The 17,807-nt window shown below is 51.2% G+C and overlaps 1 protein-coding gene across 3 annotated transcripts in view; it reads right to left on the minus strand.

The window, feature by feature from the left end:
* PAK4 (p21 (RAC1) activated kinase 4) overlaps nt 1-17,303 on the minus strand; it is a 51,185-nt gene extending 33,882 nt beyond the window's left edge. For all 3 annotated transcript variants that reach the window (XM_045570898.1, XM_036408207.2, XM_036408205.2), the window contains exon 1: nt 17,120-17,303. The gene's annotated coding sequence lies outside the window, so the exon portion shown is untranslated. The remainder of the gene's footprint in view (nt 1-17,119) is intronic.
* Nucleotides 17,304-17,807: the final 504 nt, after the last annotated feature.

A 17,807-nucleotide genomic window follows, 5' to 3' on the forward strand; every position in this document is an offset into this window, starting at 1 on the left:
TTGTGCGCTCAGGGGGAGACGGTCCCTCAGCCTGGCCTGCACCCTCTTACAGTCGGACATCCTTAGCACTGCCATGAAGGTGGGAGAGGTGTCCCCCCCACCACCACCACTGTGCTTGCCAGCTGTGAATCCAGCTCAGTGCTTCTGGCTGAGCAGCGCTCCTCCCTGTGGGAGCGCTCTGACCACCAGGAGGCAGCTCCTGCATTGAGCATCTGCCCCCTCATGGTCAGTGCACATCACAGTGACCTACTGTTCTGCCATTTGGTCGATTTGCATATTAGCCTTTTATTATATAGGACTAGAGGCCTGATGCACGAAATTCATGCATGGGTACGGATCCTGCAGCTTGCTCTCAAGGATGTTGCTAAGGATGTCCGACTGTGAGAGGGTGCAGGCCAGGCTGAGGGACTTCTCCCCTGAGGGCACAAATTTTGTGCACCGGGTCTCTAGGGTTCCTAGGTCTGGCTGGCGATCAGGGCCAATCTGTAGGGTGATTGGCAGGGTGATTAGGGGGGCCCCCCCGCTGGCACCCGCCTTGGCTGGCCTGGGGCCTGCAGGCTAGGGGCAGCTCCTGCATTGAACCTCTGCCCCCTGGTGGTTAGTGTGCATCATAGCAACCCAACATTCCAAATGGTCATTCTACCATTTGGTCACTTTGCATATTAGGCTTTTATTATATAGGATTATTATATAGGATTTTTATTTAATTCAGAGAGGAAAGGAGAGATATAGAAACAAATGATGAAAGAGAATCATTGATTGGCTGCCTCCTGCATGCCCCACACTGGGGATCAAGCCTGCAACCCAGGTATATGTCCTGAATGGAAATCATACCATGACTTCCTGGTTCATAGGTCAATACTCAACCACTGAGCTATGTTTACCAGACGAGCGCTCTCTCCCTCTCCCTCTGTCTCTCTCTCTCTCTTTCACGTGTGTGCGCATGCCCGTGCACGCGCGCGCGCGCGCACACACACACACACATTCCTGGAACTGCTACTGTAATCAGAGCAGCAGTCCTCCTTGGCCCCTTGCAGCTCTTTGCTTGCTTTCTGCAAGGAAGACATCAGCCTGGAAGTATCCCCAAAGCCCTCAGACTTGGCCACAACACATAGGTCTCTCCACATCCTGGCACTCTAATGTCCTTTGTGAGTTACATTCCCCATGGAGCCTTCCTGGCCCCGGGGACTCACCTATCCATATTCATATCCTTGGACTGTTCTGGGGCATCACAGCTGGTCACACAGACTAGAAGACCTTATTTAAGATTTGATCAAGTGCGACCATGACAGGGACAGACCTGGCTGGCTCATGTGTGTCGTGTGTTGGAGACACAGGACAGCCGTGAGACCAGCTATAAAGCATATATGTGGGTAGCGCATGCTGGTGCAAAACAAGGGAGTAAGGTGCTGCAAACATCCCCAGGTTGCAGAAGAGGAAAAAGGCTCAGGGAGGAGAGGTGCCGGCTGAAGGTCACACGGTGTATATCAGAGTCAGGTCCAACCTGTGCCGAAGTTCATTCACTTAACCATGTTCATTCTCTCATTAGTTCACACACTAAGCAATCCTTTATTATGTACTCAATTGTCAAGTACTGTTTTAGGCTCAGGGGACACAGCAGTGAATTAGACAGTCCCTCTTTTTTGGAGCAGAAATTCTAGTGTTGGATATAAGACAATACATAAGTAAATAAAAATGTATATAACAAGTGAGAGAGGGGCCAGAGAATACAGTCAGGGAGGTCTGGGGGGTGGCATGTGAGCAAAACCTGAAGTGAGGGAGCCATGTGGGGAGCTGGGAACGGCCACTGCCAAGGCCCAAGGATCAGAGCCCGCCTGACACATCTCAAGATGTGCGCGTGGAGGCCGTGTGGCAGGGAGGGAGAGTTGGAGGGGAGGGTGACGCGGTTGAGGTCGAGGAGATCTACACTAAATGCATAACAGCAGCTCCGAAGCACACGCCAGGCTCCATGCCCTTTTCTGCATGGTCACTGAGTCCTGACCACAGCCCTCCCCATCAAGTTATGCAGGAGGAAGCAGGCAAGGGATGAGAAAGGTTCCCAGTGTGGCCAAGAGCAGAGTCTAGCTCTGTCTCTGAGGCTTAACCACCAGGCCAGGCTGAAGGGGAAAGGGGTCAGGGACAGTTCTCATCTCGGGGCTTAGCAAAGCAGGAGCCAAAGCTGTGCGTTTATGACAGCAGTTCACTGCAGGCTGGAAGCGAATACTGAGCCCTCTGTTCTCAGGAATTCCCAAATCCCAGTCCTTCAGTTCCCCATCTCACTCTGCTGTCTCTGGGTACCAGCCCTACTAGGAGCAACTGAAGATTTTTTTTTTTTTCAATCCACTCACTTTTTATAAAACTTAACCAAATTTATTTTTAAAATCACCCAGGCACATACTGTTCATGAAAGAAACACAACTTAATTATGTATAACCAAGTCTCTAACCTAAGTCCCAATTTACAAAAAGCACAGGAGACAGAGGAACATGTAAGATGACACCACAAAAAGCATCAGCCAGATGTAGACAAAAGGCCAGGGTCTTTGAAAGATAAATGACCCAACATCAAGGACACAAAAGAACTGAAGGAGTAAATCTTATGGACTACAGAACACATTCCAACCAAATCCAAAAGCACTGACTTTTGTCTGCACTCCAACTCAAACACACAAACTGAAAAAAAGGTGATAGGCAATTGGGGAAATCTGAGAAGGAATTATTTTGTTTCTTTTTTTTCCCTGTGACAATGGTATTGTGGCTATTTTTTTTTTTTTTTAAGATTCCTTATATCTTATTGGAGGAAAGTCTGAAATACTTATAGCTAAAGTATATGATATTTTATGAGACTTTTAACATTATACAACAGGAAATGTGACCTAGTCATAATAGCAAAGAATTATGGAACACTCACCCTGTGAATCTTAACTATTAATCCAAACATGTACCTGCCTCTAATAACTAACAGTAATCGAGGCAACAGCAAGCATAATGACATAATGATGGCAGCCCTCTGGTGAGCGTCACACACACACTCACACTGACTCACTCAATGTGTCCAGCTAAACTGGGAGGCAGCAAGAATCCTTCTCCTGCGCCAGATGTGGGAATTAAGGAAGAGACATCTGGGGCTCAGGGCCTGACCCAAGGTCACAGAGGTAGCTGGGGCCCCAGTCCTTGGGAGCACTGGGCTCTCATTCCCCCTCATTCCCATCAAATGATAAAGGCTCCAGATACAGAGCCTTTGCATCTTAGCATAAACCTTTGCTGAAATTAAACCATCAGCCACTCCATAGGATCCTGAAATGTTAATGGTAACAGATGACACCAGATTTGGGGCCCATGGAAGGGTAAGGGTCACAGGATCTGTCAGGGTTCACCAGCCTAGATGGTCCTCCCGACAAGGTTGCAGAGCCAATCCCAGTAGCCCCAACTCCAGAAGCAGTGAGGGAGGCTGGGCAACATGACATCTGCATCCTTCCCATCCTTGCCCTGGGCCTGCAGAAACCAGCTCCCTTCTGGGGCATCAGGGGGATCCTGGCTCTAAAAGGGGAGCCCGGGAAAGCCTCTGCTGGGGGTTAAGGGTGGGGGTGAGGGTGGGGAGAGTGAAAACTGAGGGTGGGAAGCGGGGAGAGAGACAGAGAGAAAGACAGAAGGTGGGGAGATAGAGAGATGCAGTCCAGGGATGGGGGTCGGGGGAGACAGAACAGTGGCAGAGGCTGCACTGCCAGGGACAGAAGGAAGCTTCCTCTGGGCCTACATGGCCTCATCCATAACATGGGAGTAATGTCTTCTTATAGGGTGCCTGTGAGGGGGACATGACCTAATCACGCCATGTGAGACGCCTAGAGAAGTGTCCTGAGCATCACAAAAGCGAATACATATTTGCTGTAGACCAGTGGCTCTCATCCCAGCTCAGTATAACACTAGAGTCACCCGGAGCTTTAAGGAAAAAAACCAACACTTAGGACCCACAGCCAGAGACTTGGATTCAAACGTGGGCTTGGGTCCCTGTACTGAGGCCTCACATAGGTGACTCTAATGTGTAGCCAAGGTTGAGTGTGGGATGAGGGGGCTTGAGGGGGGACTGGACACACTGATGAGGCAGGCAGGAGGGGGGACAAGGAGGGGAGAGAAGGGGCGGAACAGGGTCAATTGCCCAGGAGGCCCCTCTCTGCCTGTTCACCCTCCCCCACCTTAGGACACCAAGAGTCTGGGGCCTGCTAAGGAATGCAAGGAATGAAGCCAGGCCTGGTACAGCCATCTCCAGGTCCCCGCCCCCTTCAACAAACTCCCAGGAGCCCATCCTCAGTCCAGTCCCATCCAGCCAGGAGTCTCCCTGAAGAAGACGTCAGCCAGCACACAGTCCTCCAGGCCTGAGCACCCACTCCGGCCCTCACGTAGGAGCAATAGTCCTGAACCGCTTCTCCTCTCGGGTCCCCTGCAACTCAAGTGCTAAACCACAGGGCCCAGCCCAGGCACCCCCTTTGAGAAGCACTTATCAGTGGTGTAATGAGTAACCCTGACAGCAGGTAAGGGGAGGTGGAGCTTATCACCTGTTCTGGACCTGCTCTGACTGGTGGGGCAGCCTGACATGACTTCCCAGAGGTAGTGACCTTCAGGCCAAGACCCAAAGAATAAATGAAGTGAGAGCACTAAACAAAGGCCAGCCAGTGTGAATGCATCCAGCAAGGGAAGGGAGCAGGCCTTACGGACCAGCAGAGGGACTGGGTCCTGGCCTCCTCCCTGGGCAACAGAGCTGTGGAGGGATTCTAAGAAGAAAGGGACCCATTCTAATCTCAACAGCACCTGCTGCCCTCCACATCTTCTCTCACAGGCATGGAGAAGCCCAACTGGCCCACTGAAGGGTGTTGGGGTATACCAGTCTTGCCACCCCTGCCACCCCCCTATTCCTGAGCCTGTTCCAGATAATTAAACCATAAACTGATTAGTCAAGCAAGAGCTTTCATTAGGCTTAAAGTCATTCAGGAAAATTACCACCTCTTCTGCAGGCACCCTGCCTGCCCTCTGCCGGGACCCAGGATGGTGCCAGGGAGGAAGCAGGGAATGGGGGAGGTGGGCCCTGCCGCTGTTATGAGAGCCTCACCCAACAAGGCCCAACCTAGTGAGCACGGCGCCTCATTGGAGAAGGCCCAGGCTCCCCCTGCCACAGGATGAAGCACCTGGGAGTAAATCCAACAAGAGGGGCCCTAACTGGTTTGGCTCAGTGGATAGAGTGTCAGCCTGAGGACTGACAGACCCCAGGTTCGATGCTGGTCAAGGGTGCATGCCTGGGTTGTGGGCTTGATCCCCAGTAGAGGACGTGCAGCAGGCAGCTAATCAATGATCCTCTCTCATCATTAATATTTCTATGTCTCGTCCCTCTCCCTTCCTCTCTGAAATCAATAAAAATATATATTTAAAATAATCCAACAAGAGGTGAGCAAGGACTGTGATGGAAAACTATGACACTTCTCTGAGAGATGTCAGAAAAGACAAATAAATATAGACCACATTCATGGAATGAAAGAACTGATGCCATATCTGTGTATGTGACAGATGTTTATCTAATATTTAAACAAAATTACAAAAAGCCAAGAATGGCCAACACAAGTGGAAGAGCTTGTTTTCCCATGATCTAGACGTATTATAACTGTAGAAATTAGGACAGTGTGGTATTGCTACGGGAATGGGAAAACACAGTGAGAAAGGAAGAGAGCTCCCAGAAACAGGCCCACGTACACAGACATGATTTATGATCAGGGCCGCAGTGGAGAAAAGTTGGTCTGCTTTTAATAAATGGGGATCTAGGTGGGAAATATAAAACTGGATGCCTACCACACACACACACATACACACACTAATTCCAGAACAAATTGAAAAGCAGAACCATAAAACTACAAAGGAAATGAGTGATATATTTGACATTAAAATTAAGCATTTTTGTTCATCAAAAGACAATTTAAAAAAGTGAAAACGCAAGCTGCAGACTGGGAGAAGACAGTATAATATCTTAGAAACAAAGGCTCTCCTCCAGAACCTCGGATTTAACTCAGAGATAAACAAACACGCAGACAGCCCAAGGAAAAGCAGGCACGCGACATGAAGGGTACTTCACAGGACGGGCTCTGTGTTCGACAGCAGGTGGAGAGCTCCTTCACCTGACCTGCCATCAGGGGAACGCAAGTTAGCACCACAAGGAGATCCGCCACATCTGCTCAGCACCAGGCTGCAGGGTGGGCCAAGCGCACAGCACTGGTGTCACTCTCACTCTCATTGGTGAAACAGGTCCGATGGTCGTAGCCACCTTCTGGGATTCCAGGAAAGATTAGGCAAAAGTGCTGTGCGGGTCACTGGGGCTGGCACATGCAAACCCTCAATTTGTTTTCCTTATAATCAATCAGCCTAAGGAATAAAGACTCCCAGGCCCAAGATTACTTCAGGCCTTCTCCTGCCTCCAGACAGGGGTGCCTCAGAAGGCTGAGGGTCCAAGAGACAGGCCCCAAATTGGGTAGTAACTGCGTCTGTTTATCTACCACTGTGTCCCTGGAAGCCTCTAAGGGCCAGGCACTCCAGAGAATTGTGGGAAGAAAAAGAAAACAATCATATTCATATTTCATGCCAGGCCCTGGGGAAGTATACTAGGAGCAGAACTTCAGAGATGCCCAGACACCCAGAGTAGCCTCAGGTCTGGAGAGAGAAAGAAACTGAGACACAGAGAGGCTTGAGTAGCAGTCAACATTCGAATCCAGACCACCTGGAGAACTGGCACTGCTGTTAGTCTTTCTTCAGGTCCTCAAGTGCCCCTGCATGCTCCCGCCTAGACCCTGCCCAGGCAGCTCCGTCAGCCACCAGTGCCTCTATCTTCCGCCTCTCTACGGTAACTGCAAGTGCCTTTTCCTCCTCAGGAAGCCTCCTCTGCACTCCTCACCCAGGGCGGGTCCGCCATCCTACATTCTGGCAATGACACTCACGACTTACTATAGTTCATTCATTCATTCATTCATTCACATTCATCCACCAGTGTTTACTGAGCGACTATTACACATCATGCTCTGAGAATATAGCAAAGGGACATAGTAAGCTAAGTTATGGACAGTGGGGACAATAAACCAACAAAACCACAAATTACAATGCAATATAAGTAGTGATGATGAGTGCTACAGAGAAAATCAAGCAGGGGAAGGTGGAGGGCAAGAGAGAGATAAGTTACTGAAAGAGCAGCATGAACAAAGGCCCTGAGACAGGACCTAGCCTAGATTGCTCTAGAAATGGTATAGCAATGGTGAGCAGAAAAGCCGGGCCAGCCCTGGTGGGTTTGGCTCAGTGGTTAAAGGGTTGGCCTGGGGTCCAAAGGGTCATGGGTTCCATTCCTGGTCAAGGGCATGTACCTGGGTTGCAGATTCAACCCCTGGCCCCAGTCAGGTGTGTGCGAGAGGCAATTAATCAATGTGTCTCTCTCATATCAATGTTTCTCTCCCCTCTCCTCCCCTCCCCTCCCCTCCCCTCCCCTCCCCTCCCCTCCCCTCCCCTCCCCTCCCCTCCTCTCCTCCCTCCCTCCCTCTCTCTCTCTCTCTCTTTCCCGACCCTTCCACTCTCTCTAAAAACCAATGGGAAAAAAGTATCTTTGGGTGAGGATTATCAAAAAGAAAAAGAAAAACTGGACAAGAATCTTGTGGGGCTTTGGAGGCGTTTCCTAAGAGAAATAAAGACACGGGAGGGACCCCAGCAGGAAAGGGTCATGATCTGACTCAGGCTCCCTCTGGCTTCTGTGAGGGCAGACTTACAGAGCCAGCGAGGAAGGGAGGAGGGAAGATACTGCTGAATGGCCCAGGCGGGAAATGAGGGTGTGTTGAATTGGGGGTAATGATAAAGAAGAGTGAAAGGCACCAGGTTCTATTCTGAAAGGACAGCAACAGGCTTTCTTGATCTTGTGGATATGGAGGAAAAGGGCAAGATGAGTCAGGATGATAACCAGATTCTTGGCCCAATTAAGAGGATGGATGGGGTGCCTGTTACCCAAACGAGGCCACTGAGGGAAGATGGGGCTTTTTACCTGTCTCTGTGTCCCCTACTGGGACTGAGATCAGTGAGAGAGTCTGTTGTGTTCGACTCTGGGTCTCGTGGCCCAGCACAGGGCTTATCCAGGAATAAGCACTTGACTCCTGTTGGTAGGACAGGTAAGAGCCGGCAGGGACAGGAACACAGGGAGGAGAAAATGACACAAGGGACTCATCCAATGATAGCATGCACACGTTACTTTTGCAGATGAACAGAATATAACGATAAAATGTTTCAAGATTAATTCAAAAGTCTGAAAACCAAGTGTTGGTGAGGATTGGCCGTGTACACTAGGGGTGTCGAACTCAATCAGAGAAGGGGCCAAAATCTAAAATCCAGCCTAAATCGCGGGCCGAATGGTTTACTGAACAGTCATAAACTGTCATTGTGATGGAAACGCAGCGGAGTGCAGTGATGACAGCGCGGTGCGGGCCACATTGCAAGGCCTGGCGGGACGGATTTGGCCCGCGGGCCTTGTGTTTGACACATGTGGTGTACACAGATGCCAGCACTCTGGAACCTGCATCCATTAAAGGTGATGCCTACCCTCTGCCCAGAGCAACACACCCTGCACCCATTCCCTGGAGATACGTGCACACACGCACCAGTGGGCACTTTCAAAGAGGATGTTCACACCTGTACAACAGGAGACAGAGAACTAAGTTATGGTTTGTTCACAATGTAGAATACCACACAGCAAGGAGGGTGAATGAACTGACAATACATGCAATCATGGGGACAGAGGATGACAGAAGGCAGACACAAGCAAGAACATGCAAAGGATCCCATTTATGTGAAGTTCAAAAGCAGGCAAGGTGGCACTCCAGAATTCAGGATGTACAGCTGGTGAAAGCTACCCGGAAAAAAGGACCCGGTGACTCCTAAGATAAGGGGAGTGCTTACTACTGGAGTTGTGATCAAGAGGGTGATGGGGGCTTCTAGGATGCTGAGCTCTCTGTCTTCACCTTGCTGTGGTGGGTGAAGTGTCTGTTCACCTTGCCATTATCTATCAAACTGTGTGCACTAGGCACTTTTTTATGTGTATATATACACGGCATTTCAGAGTCAGGATTCTGTGGAAGTGAGGGGGAAGGGGAAGAGGGCTGTGGAGGCCCTCAAAGGCAGCAGAGGAGGGGTTCTTAGTGAGACAGAAGGCAGAACTCCCTGGGGGAATCCTCACTGGGGGCTGATATACAGAAGAGCCCTGCCCTCCTGCAATGTCCTACTTTCTCCCCATTCCCAGCACTGAGGAGGGAAGGACAGAGAGAGAAGGAGAGGTGGGGGGAGGCCCAGGACAGCAGGCCACTTCTCTGGTGTGGGAGTGGCTGAAACCAGACTGAGAAAGCCAGCCGAAACCACAGCACAATGCTGCTTTATCAGGAGTTTCCAGGCTGGGACACCTGGAGAGGAAGTAGGGAGGGCCCAAGAGGGAGGCCCTATGTGGGGACCGTGCCTGATGACCCCACCTGCAGCCTGCCTGGACTGAGGACACAACAGAGGGGGCAGGAGGGAGGCTCAGTTGAGGGGGAGGCACAGGTGGTGTGCCATAGTGGTTGGAGCCAAACCGAACAGCCAACAGCCTGGGGCCAAATCCCAGCCCTGCTGGCTCTGTGACTCTAGGCAAGTCTCCCAGGTTCTCAATTTCCTACCCTATGAAAGGGGAATAGTAACATCTACAACTTGAGGGTGCTGGGAAGATCCAATATGCTAGTTCACAGAAAGAACAGTACTTTCTGTGAACACTACAATATAGACTAATACTGAGTAATAATGCTAGCACTTGTTATGCATTCTGCCTGATGATTATGCATTTATAACCTCAAGACAACCCTATGAGGTTATGGTATAAAAAGATACAATTAACATCCCATTTTATAGAGGCACAGAGAGGTGAAGTAATTTGTCTGGGGTCACACAGCAAGTAGCGGCAAAGCCGGCTCTAGAGTCCATGACCTCCACTGTGTCAGACAGGTTAAGAACTACAAATAGGAAAGGGGGGAAAAAAGAGCTACAAATTGGAGCCAGGTAAGCCTGGGTTCAAGCTGGAGTCAGGCTTACTTGCTGTGGGATTTCCAGTCTATGCCTTAGTTTCCACTTCTCAGGGAAAGCAAAAATATCATGAATAGACAGCTCCCAGAAAAGGAAGCTCACATGGCTTTCAATAAACACAGACTTTACTCATGTGAAAATCAGAGCCACCACAAGAGTCATTTGGTACCTATCTGACAGGCAAAGTTTGAAGCATCAGATAACACCCTGTCCACATGACCAGCATGTGCCACCAGCCACTGGGCACATGCTCTCAGGAAGGCCAGAACACCGCCGGCAAGCTACTGGACCCCAGCTCAATTCCAGAATCCACAGCTGTTTCACAGGCACGTGCAGTCCCGGTCAGAGGAGGGAAAGCCCACAAGGGCCTGAACGGCCATCTGCCCCGGGACATGACAGCCACCGCGAGCACAAGGAAGCACTCTGTCCTGACACAGAACCTAAGAGTGAAAAATGCTGCCCCAGCTGGGATGGCTCAGTGGATAGAGCGTCAGCCTGTAGACGGAAAGCTCCCAGGTTCAATTCTGGTAACGGCCGCATGTCTGGGTTGCAGGCTCCATCCCCTGTAGCCAATCAATGATTCTCTCCCATCACTGATGTTTCTATCTTTCTCTCTCTCTCTCCCTTCCTCTCTGAAATCCATAAAAATATACTTAACAACAACAAAAGTGAAAAATGCATGGGGGCAGGATAGAATACAAACATGGGAAGTTGGCTCCACTGGAGTGAAAACAAAGAGGGGAGAACATATGTAGGAACAAATACCACAAAAAAGAGAACTGGGAACAATGGCTGCCTCTGGGAAGGGCCAGCCAGCCGGAACGGAAGAGATGTCCTTGTCACCGTACGCCCTTCTGTGCTGGGCTCAGTGTTTCAGTGATTACTTAGGAGAATAGATAATACATGCACATGGAGCAAAAATGTGTCTTCTTAAAATTAAAGTGCAGGAAAAGAGAAATGAGGTTAATAACACCTCCCCGTCAGAGTCTGCGGGTGGTGCGGCTGTGCTGATGGCCATGAAGCACGATCCAGCGGCTGGTAAGCAGGGAGCCAGGGTTAGTGCGGTGTCATAGAGGCTGGGGGCAGGCGAGGAGGAGGCTGCAGCAGAGGACACCTACCCCAGCTAACCATGTGCCAGGCAATGTGCTAAGCACTCCAATCCTCCCAAGGGGTTACGAATGTCTCTTCCTCAGGGGCCCCAGCTGGGGAGAGTGAGGTCAGGCTGAGGGGTGTGTGAGGCTGTGTGGCCCTGGCAGAGAAGTTGCTATTGCCCCTGAGGGCAGCAGCAGATCACCTGCATCCTGGGAAGGTCAGGGTGGGACCAGAGGGCCCCATGGGACAGGCTCAGTGAAAAGTGGCTTCTGCCAAATCTGCCATGGTTGGCTCCTGGGACTTAGGAAAGCTCCCCTTCTGACCCTCTTGTCCCCTCCCCTTTTCTCCCCCTCCACCCCCCCTTCCTGTGGGCCAAGGCAGCTGGCAGACAATGAGCCGCAGCCCCGGATGGGTGGTTGGGGCGGGAAGGGTCCCATTTCCCTCACTGTGCCTTGGAAGGAGACTGCTTCCTGCTGGCTGCATCTGTGGCCACCCGCTCAGCTGATGGGAGAAACAGCTGCTGGGGACACCCTAAGCGGCGTCTGGCCAGGAAGTCTGGCTCACTGTGAGCCAGCAGGACAAGGAGGGGTGAGGTGAGAGACAAAAAAGGGAAGGGGGTTGTGGGGGTCCCTGAGGGAGGCAGGGACCCAGAGTCCAGAAACTATGCAAGTTGAACAGGCTCCCAATGAGCTTCCATATAAAGAGCAGCCTGGGCCCAGCCGGTGTGGCTCAGCGCTTGAGTGTCAACCTTTGAACCATGAAATCACTGATTCTGAGTCAGGACACATGCCTGGGTAGCGGGCTCAATCCCCAGTAGGTGTTATACATGCGGCAGCTGATTGAGATATTTCTCACTGATGTTTCTATCTCCCTTCCTCTCTCTCTCTCTCAAATCAATAAAAACATATTTAAAAACAAAAACAAAAAACACTTCCAAATCATTGCAAGTAACCACAACAAACAGTGACTCTGGAGCCCAAAGGTGTGGAGTTTAAGTCCTGCCTCTGCCACTTGCCTGTTTTGTGACCTTAGACAAGTCACATTCCTCTCTGGATTTCAGTTTACTCATCTCTAAAATGGAGATGATAACAGTATTTACCGGTACCTTGTAGGTTGTTGTGAAGATCAAATGAGTTAATGTGTATAAATCTTGGCCAGCACATAGAATTCTCCTCCATCACTGCCACTCTCGTCCTATGCCCCCTCTTCTATTCCACTATGGACCTCCCCTTGGGCCTCCCTGCCACTGCCCTCCATGATCTGTTCCCCACAGGGTAGCCTGAGAAATCTTTATGAAAGGAAACCAGACATTGCTTCAAGCCCTCCAATGACTCCCCATTACACACAAAATGAAATCCATCCTTCCCTCAATCTGAAAGCACCTGCTCTATCTTCCACATCCTCCCCGCCTCCCTAATCTCATTGCCTATACTGCCACCTTGATGATACTTGACCATCCCAAACTAATTTGGACCTGAGGGCCTTTGACTTTCCATACCCACTAACTGTTGTATTTTTTGTAGGTCTGTCTGACTCTTGCTGATCAGATGTTTCCTCCAGAAAGTTCTCAATGACTCCCCAGGCTGTGACAGGCACCTCCTCTGGATTCCTACAGTCCATGTGCCTCCCCTATCCCAGCCCCGACCACTCTGGGCTGTCACTACCTGAGGACAAGTCTTTCTCTTTCATCTATATATATAAAAGCCTAAGTGACAGTTACAATTGAATGACCAGCAAGTTAAGTCTACCATCGCTATGATGTGTACTGACCACCAGGGGGCAGACGCTCAATGCAGGAGCTGCCCCCCTCCCCCGCCCCCCCATGGTCAATGCGCTCTCACAGACAACCTCCCCCCGTCCCTCCCCCTCGCCATCTGGCAGGCCCCTCTGGCAGCCGGCAGGACCCAGCTGGCCTGGCCCTCATCAGTATTGGGCGAGACAGCCCTGATAGGCTCTGATCACCGGCCAGGCCTGGGACCCCACCCGTGCAAGTATTCCGTGCACTGGGCCTCTAGTTGTACTCGAATACAATGGGCCAGGGAAAGAGGGATGGGCTAATGGCTGTGTTGGTCACCACTGGGACCAATGGTCAGACACATGAGTGTGGTAAGGTTTGCCCTTCCCTTCCAAGCTTTACCTTCTTCTTCCCTGCCTCCTTCCTGAGGAGGTTCAAGGCAGTATAGTTTCCTTCCCCAACTGTCAGCCCCGGGAGAAGCCCCCAAGGAGAGCTGGGTCAAAGTTGCAGTCACTGTCCTGGATGCCCTAGAAGGCAAAGGTCGAAGCCCTCTGGGTTCAGTGGTGCTTGTCAGGCCCCACCTAAGCCCATCACATGAACCATCTCCCCAACTGTGCCCCACCAGCCTGGGAGGCCATACAACCTACCATCTCATGACTGAATAAATCTTCTCAGCAAGAGCCACAAAAGTGACCAAAGCAGGACGCAGAGGAAAGGGAACCTGCAAGTCCTATTGAGAAGCACACTGGTACAAACATTTAGGAAAGCAATTTGGAAGCAAGCAAGACATGTGCCAAGACAGACTCTGGCCATTGATAGAATAAAAGGAAACCCTTTCTAGAAGGTTCACTGCAGTGCTCTTTGTTACAGTCCCAAAGGGAAATCACTTAATGGCCACAGAAAAGTGAGCCCCTGTGTGGCAGAAATCACAAAAAGAAACACTCGACAGCAAGGAAAACGAATGACTGCCCTCGACCTACACACATCCACACAAAGAATTACCCACCCCTAATGCTGCATGGGAGAAGCAGACTGCTCCTCGTGGCCCATTTACATGACCTGTAAGATGGTGGTGGTCAGCCCCGGCGGGCCCCGCCCCAGACCAGGAACCCACGCCAGAATATCTTTGTGGGCCTGGACAACAGGGTTTTGAAAGCTCTCCAGGTGACTACAATACGCAGCAATGTGCAGCCGGGGTTGAAAGCTATTGCTCTAGAATTTGTGAACATAATTAAGGACAGCAAAGTGTGACAGCCTGCAGAGAAACGCTATACACCAAATTCCAGGGCAGGAGCAGCCACTGGCAGGGAGGACTGGGAGGGTGGGCAGAGGAGTGGGTCTTTTAACTGCATCCACTGCATATTCTGTCCCAGGCCGGATGCTGGAGATGTCGGTGTTCTGGTATACTGAAAACTCTATTTTTGTTGATAGTCTAAAATGTATCATAAGGAACAAAACTGGCACATAAGAAATCTCTTGCCCAAGGTCCCACGGCTGGTAAGTGACAGGGCAGGGACCAGAACGTAGGTCCTCAATGCCAAACCCCACCGCTCCTTGCCTGTGCTGAGCCCTGAGATGCTGAGTGAGCTTGTACCTCAAGGGAAGGGCTGGCCTCACAAAGCTGCCTGGAGAGTCCACCCACACAGTGACACCGCGAGAGCCAGGGATGTGGTGGCTGCCAGAGAAAGCCTGGAGGCATGTAGAGAGAGGCCCCTCCATCATCTCTAAGGGAGCAGGAGCAGGAGCAACATCAAGATTAGTGCATACACAGCACCTACTGTGTGCAGGCCTTGGGCACACTGTACACTGTACATCCTCACAACAATTCTGTGAGGTAGCCACTATCATTAAGCCCATTTTTCAGAAGAGGAAACTGAGGCCCAGAAAGGATAAGCTGCCCAGGGTCACACAGTCTGTGAGTGATAGAGCGGGGTGAGAAGTGGCATCCCTACTCCAGTGTCTGCTTTCTGAACTACTCCCCAGTATTGCCTCACAGCTCCACAGACACAGGAAGCTATTCATCCCCCTCCGCTCCACCCCCCTCCCAGACTGGGCAGCCTAGTGGTCTCACACAGCCTGCAGGTGTAAGCCTACAGGCTGCTTGTGACCTACAAGCCCCATATCCATTCCTGACCTCTGCTCACAAACAGAACTTTCCTTCTGCCTGGTTTGCCGTTTCCCATGCATCCTACTCATCCTTCAAACTTACCCAGGGGATGTTCCCAGGACACAGTTCCCAGCCCAGGTTGGGGCACAGGGCACTCTTCTGGCTCCTCCCAGATTACGTCTTCTCAGACCAAGGGACACAGAGCCCCAGAGGCTCCATGTGTCTGGTCCATTGCTGCAGTTCCTGCCCCCAGCACAGTACCCAACATTCAACCCCACCAACAGAGCATCCTCTGCCAGCCAGGCAGCTTCAGGTGGGGATTCAGGGAAAGAGCAACATGAGCAATTTCTGCCAATGAGGCGCTCACATTTTAGTGGCGGGGCTGACAACCAAGGTAAGAACAGGGTGAGGGCTGGGGAGAAAAAAAAAAGTGTCTGAGGGCAGGGAGAGCTGGGTGGTCCTGGTAGGGCTGTGAGTGAGTGACAAACTGAGAGGGGCAGGGTGGGTAAGGATTCCAGGCTCAGAGAACAAGAAGGTCAAAGACCTGCAGGTGTAAGTCTACGGAGTTGAAGAACAGCAGAGGCCAATGTGGTTGGACTGAGGCGAGGAATGGGGAGAGCAGTAGGAAATGAGGTGGGAGCAACTGAAGACCATGATGAGAGCTAAGGGATTTAAGTGCAGAAAACACCAATTTTGTACAGGGTACCACCCAAGGACACCCTCCCAGCCAGAAACCATTAGACATACTTGGACTCCAGGCCACCCACAAACACCCCATCCCATAAACCCAGGGGAACTCTCTTCCCAGATCACACCCTTCCATGGAGGCTAAACAGACAATTCTTTCCTGCTCAGGGAGTGGCCCAGCCTTGCCCAGTCTCTGCTTCCAAAAACAGACCTTCAGCCCTAGCCAGTTTGGCTCAGTGGATCGAGCGTCAGCCTATGGACTGAACGGTCCCCGGTTTGATTCTGATCAAGGGCACATGCCCGGGTTGTGGGCTCGCTCTCCAACAGAAGGGGGAAGAAGGCAACCAACCAATCAATGATTCTCTCTCATCACTGATGGTTCTCTCTCTCCCTCTCCCTTCCTTTCTGAAATACACACACACACACACAGACCTTCAGCAATTTGCAATGTAGGGATCAGTGGTAGGAGCTCTGGGATTCAGACCAGCCTGGACTCTGAACCTCACTTTTCTGTCTGTAAACTGGGCCTATTTAGTACCCACACCACAAGATTGTGGTATAAGACGACCAGGCACACAGGGCACTGAGCACTGTGTTGACCCAAATTAAATATTAACCAATATTGTGATTACTTAAGAGGCAGTAGGGCATAGAACTCAGCCCAGAACTTCAGAGGTCGAATCCCAGCTGCACAACTTCCTCATTTTGTGACCCTGGGTAAGTCGGCCTTTAGTAAGGGCACCAAAGCCTCAGGGTGTAGTCAGGATTCAATGCAGAAAGCATTTAGAACAGGGTCTCTCACACACAGTGCTTTATGACTGCTATTATTGTCATTATTTGTGGAAGGGGGCTCCCCTCTCCCCCACCAAAAATCACCTTTGATCTCTCTTAGATGTCCTGTCCCCCACTCCAACCGGGCAATATGTCCCACTTGGGTTTTAACTTTTGACCCTTGGAAACATGATTTCTCCCCTTTGTCCATGCCTCACCTGTGATCCCAAAAAAGATGCCCCCCAACCTAAATCTCATTCATCTGCTCCACTGGTTGCTGCCTTAACCTTCCACCTACCCCCTATCCCCCTAAGATTGTGACCTCTGACCATCGGAGGCGCACCCTCTCCTCAAATTATTTCGACCCCCTTTTTGACACTTGTCCCATTCCCCTCTAGCACGCCCCCACGTCAAATTTCGAACTTTGCGCTACTCCTGGCCACACCCCCTTCGTAAGTTTGACCTTTCACCTCCTCTACCTTCGACCCTCCACACTTGGCGCGACCCTACCCTCCACGAGTGAACTTTGACCCCAGCGGCCCCGCCCCCTCTTTACGTTAACCTTCTCCCACCGCCATCGCCCAAACCACCCCATTACCCTGGCCAGACTGCTTATCCTACCGGCTCGACGCCGCAGACGCTCGCGGCCTAGCTGCTCGGCTCGGAACTCCGTGCCTTCGGGTCGCCCTCAGGTCTCTTGCGCCGCCGCCACCGCGGCCACTGCCGCCGCCATGTTCACTCCCCAACGAACATCCGGGGCTTTCCCCCTTCGCCGCCCACCAGTCCCTATAGCAACAGGACTGACCGAGTAGGGGGCAGGGCCCGCTTCGGGGCGGAGCGGAGCGCCTGGCAGCGCCCGCTCCAGCCTCTGATTGGTGCAGGTTGTCCAATCGGAGACCTTCGGGCGGAAAATGCCAAGCTGGGATTGGGAAATTTGGAAAAGGTGCTCGGAGGTTGGACCCCAGCCCACGCTAGTTCTTAAAGGGGAAATGAGTCTTCCCGTGTAATAGTCATTTCCCACCTTCCCGGAAAGAAGTTTAGGGGTTGGAAGGCAGCAATGGACAATAACGACCAGAAATAGTTCTTAAGCATTACTGTCTGCCAGGTACCCAGCAAGGCATTGTCTTGCTGAATACTCACTACAACCCGGCTGTATTATTGATAACCGTTTTACAGATAAAGAAACTGAGGCTCAGAGGGGTTTGGGATTACAAGAAGTAAATAATGAGTTTTGGACGACGGTCTGTCTGAGTCCGGGAACTTTACCAAGACTCTATTTGATCTTAACCTTTTAAATAAACTTTTAATC

This window comes from Pipistrellus kuhlii, unplaced genomic scaffold (genome assembly GCF_014108245.1).
Source record: "Pipistrellus kuhlii isolate mPipKuh1 unplaced genomic scaffold, mPipKuh1.p scaffold_m20_p_38, whole genome shotgun sequence".
Classification (NCBI taxonomy): Eukaryota; Metazoa; Chordata; class Mammalia; order Chiroptera; family Vespertilionidae; genus Pipistrellus; species Pipistrellus kuhlii.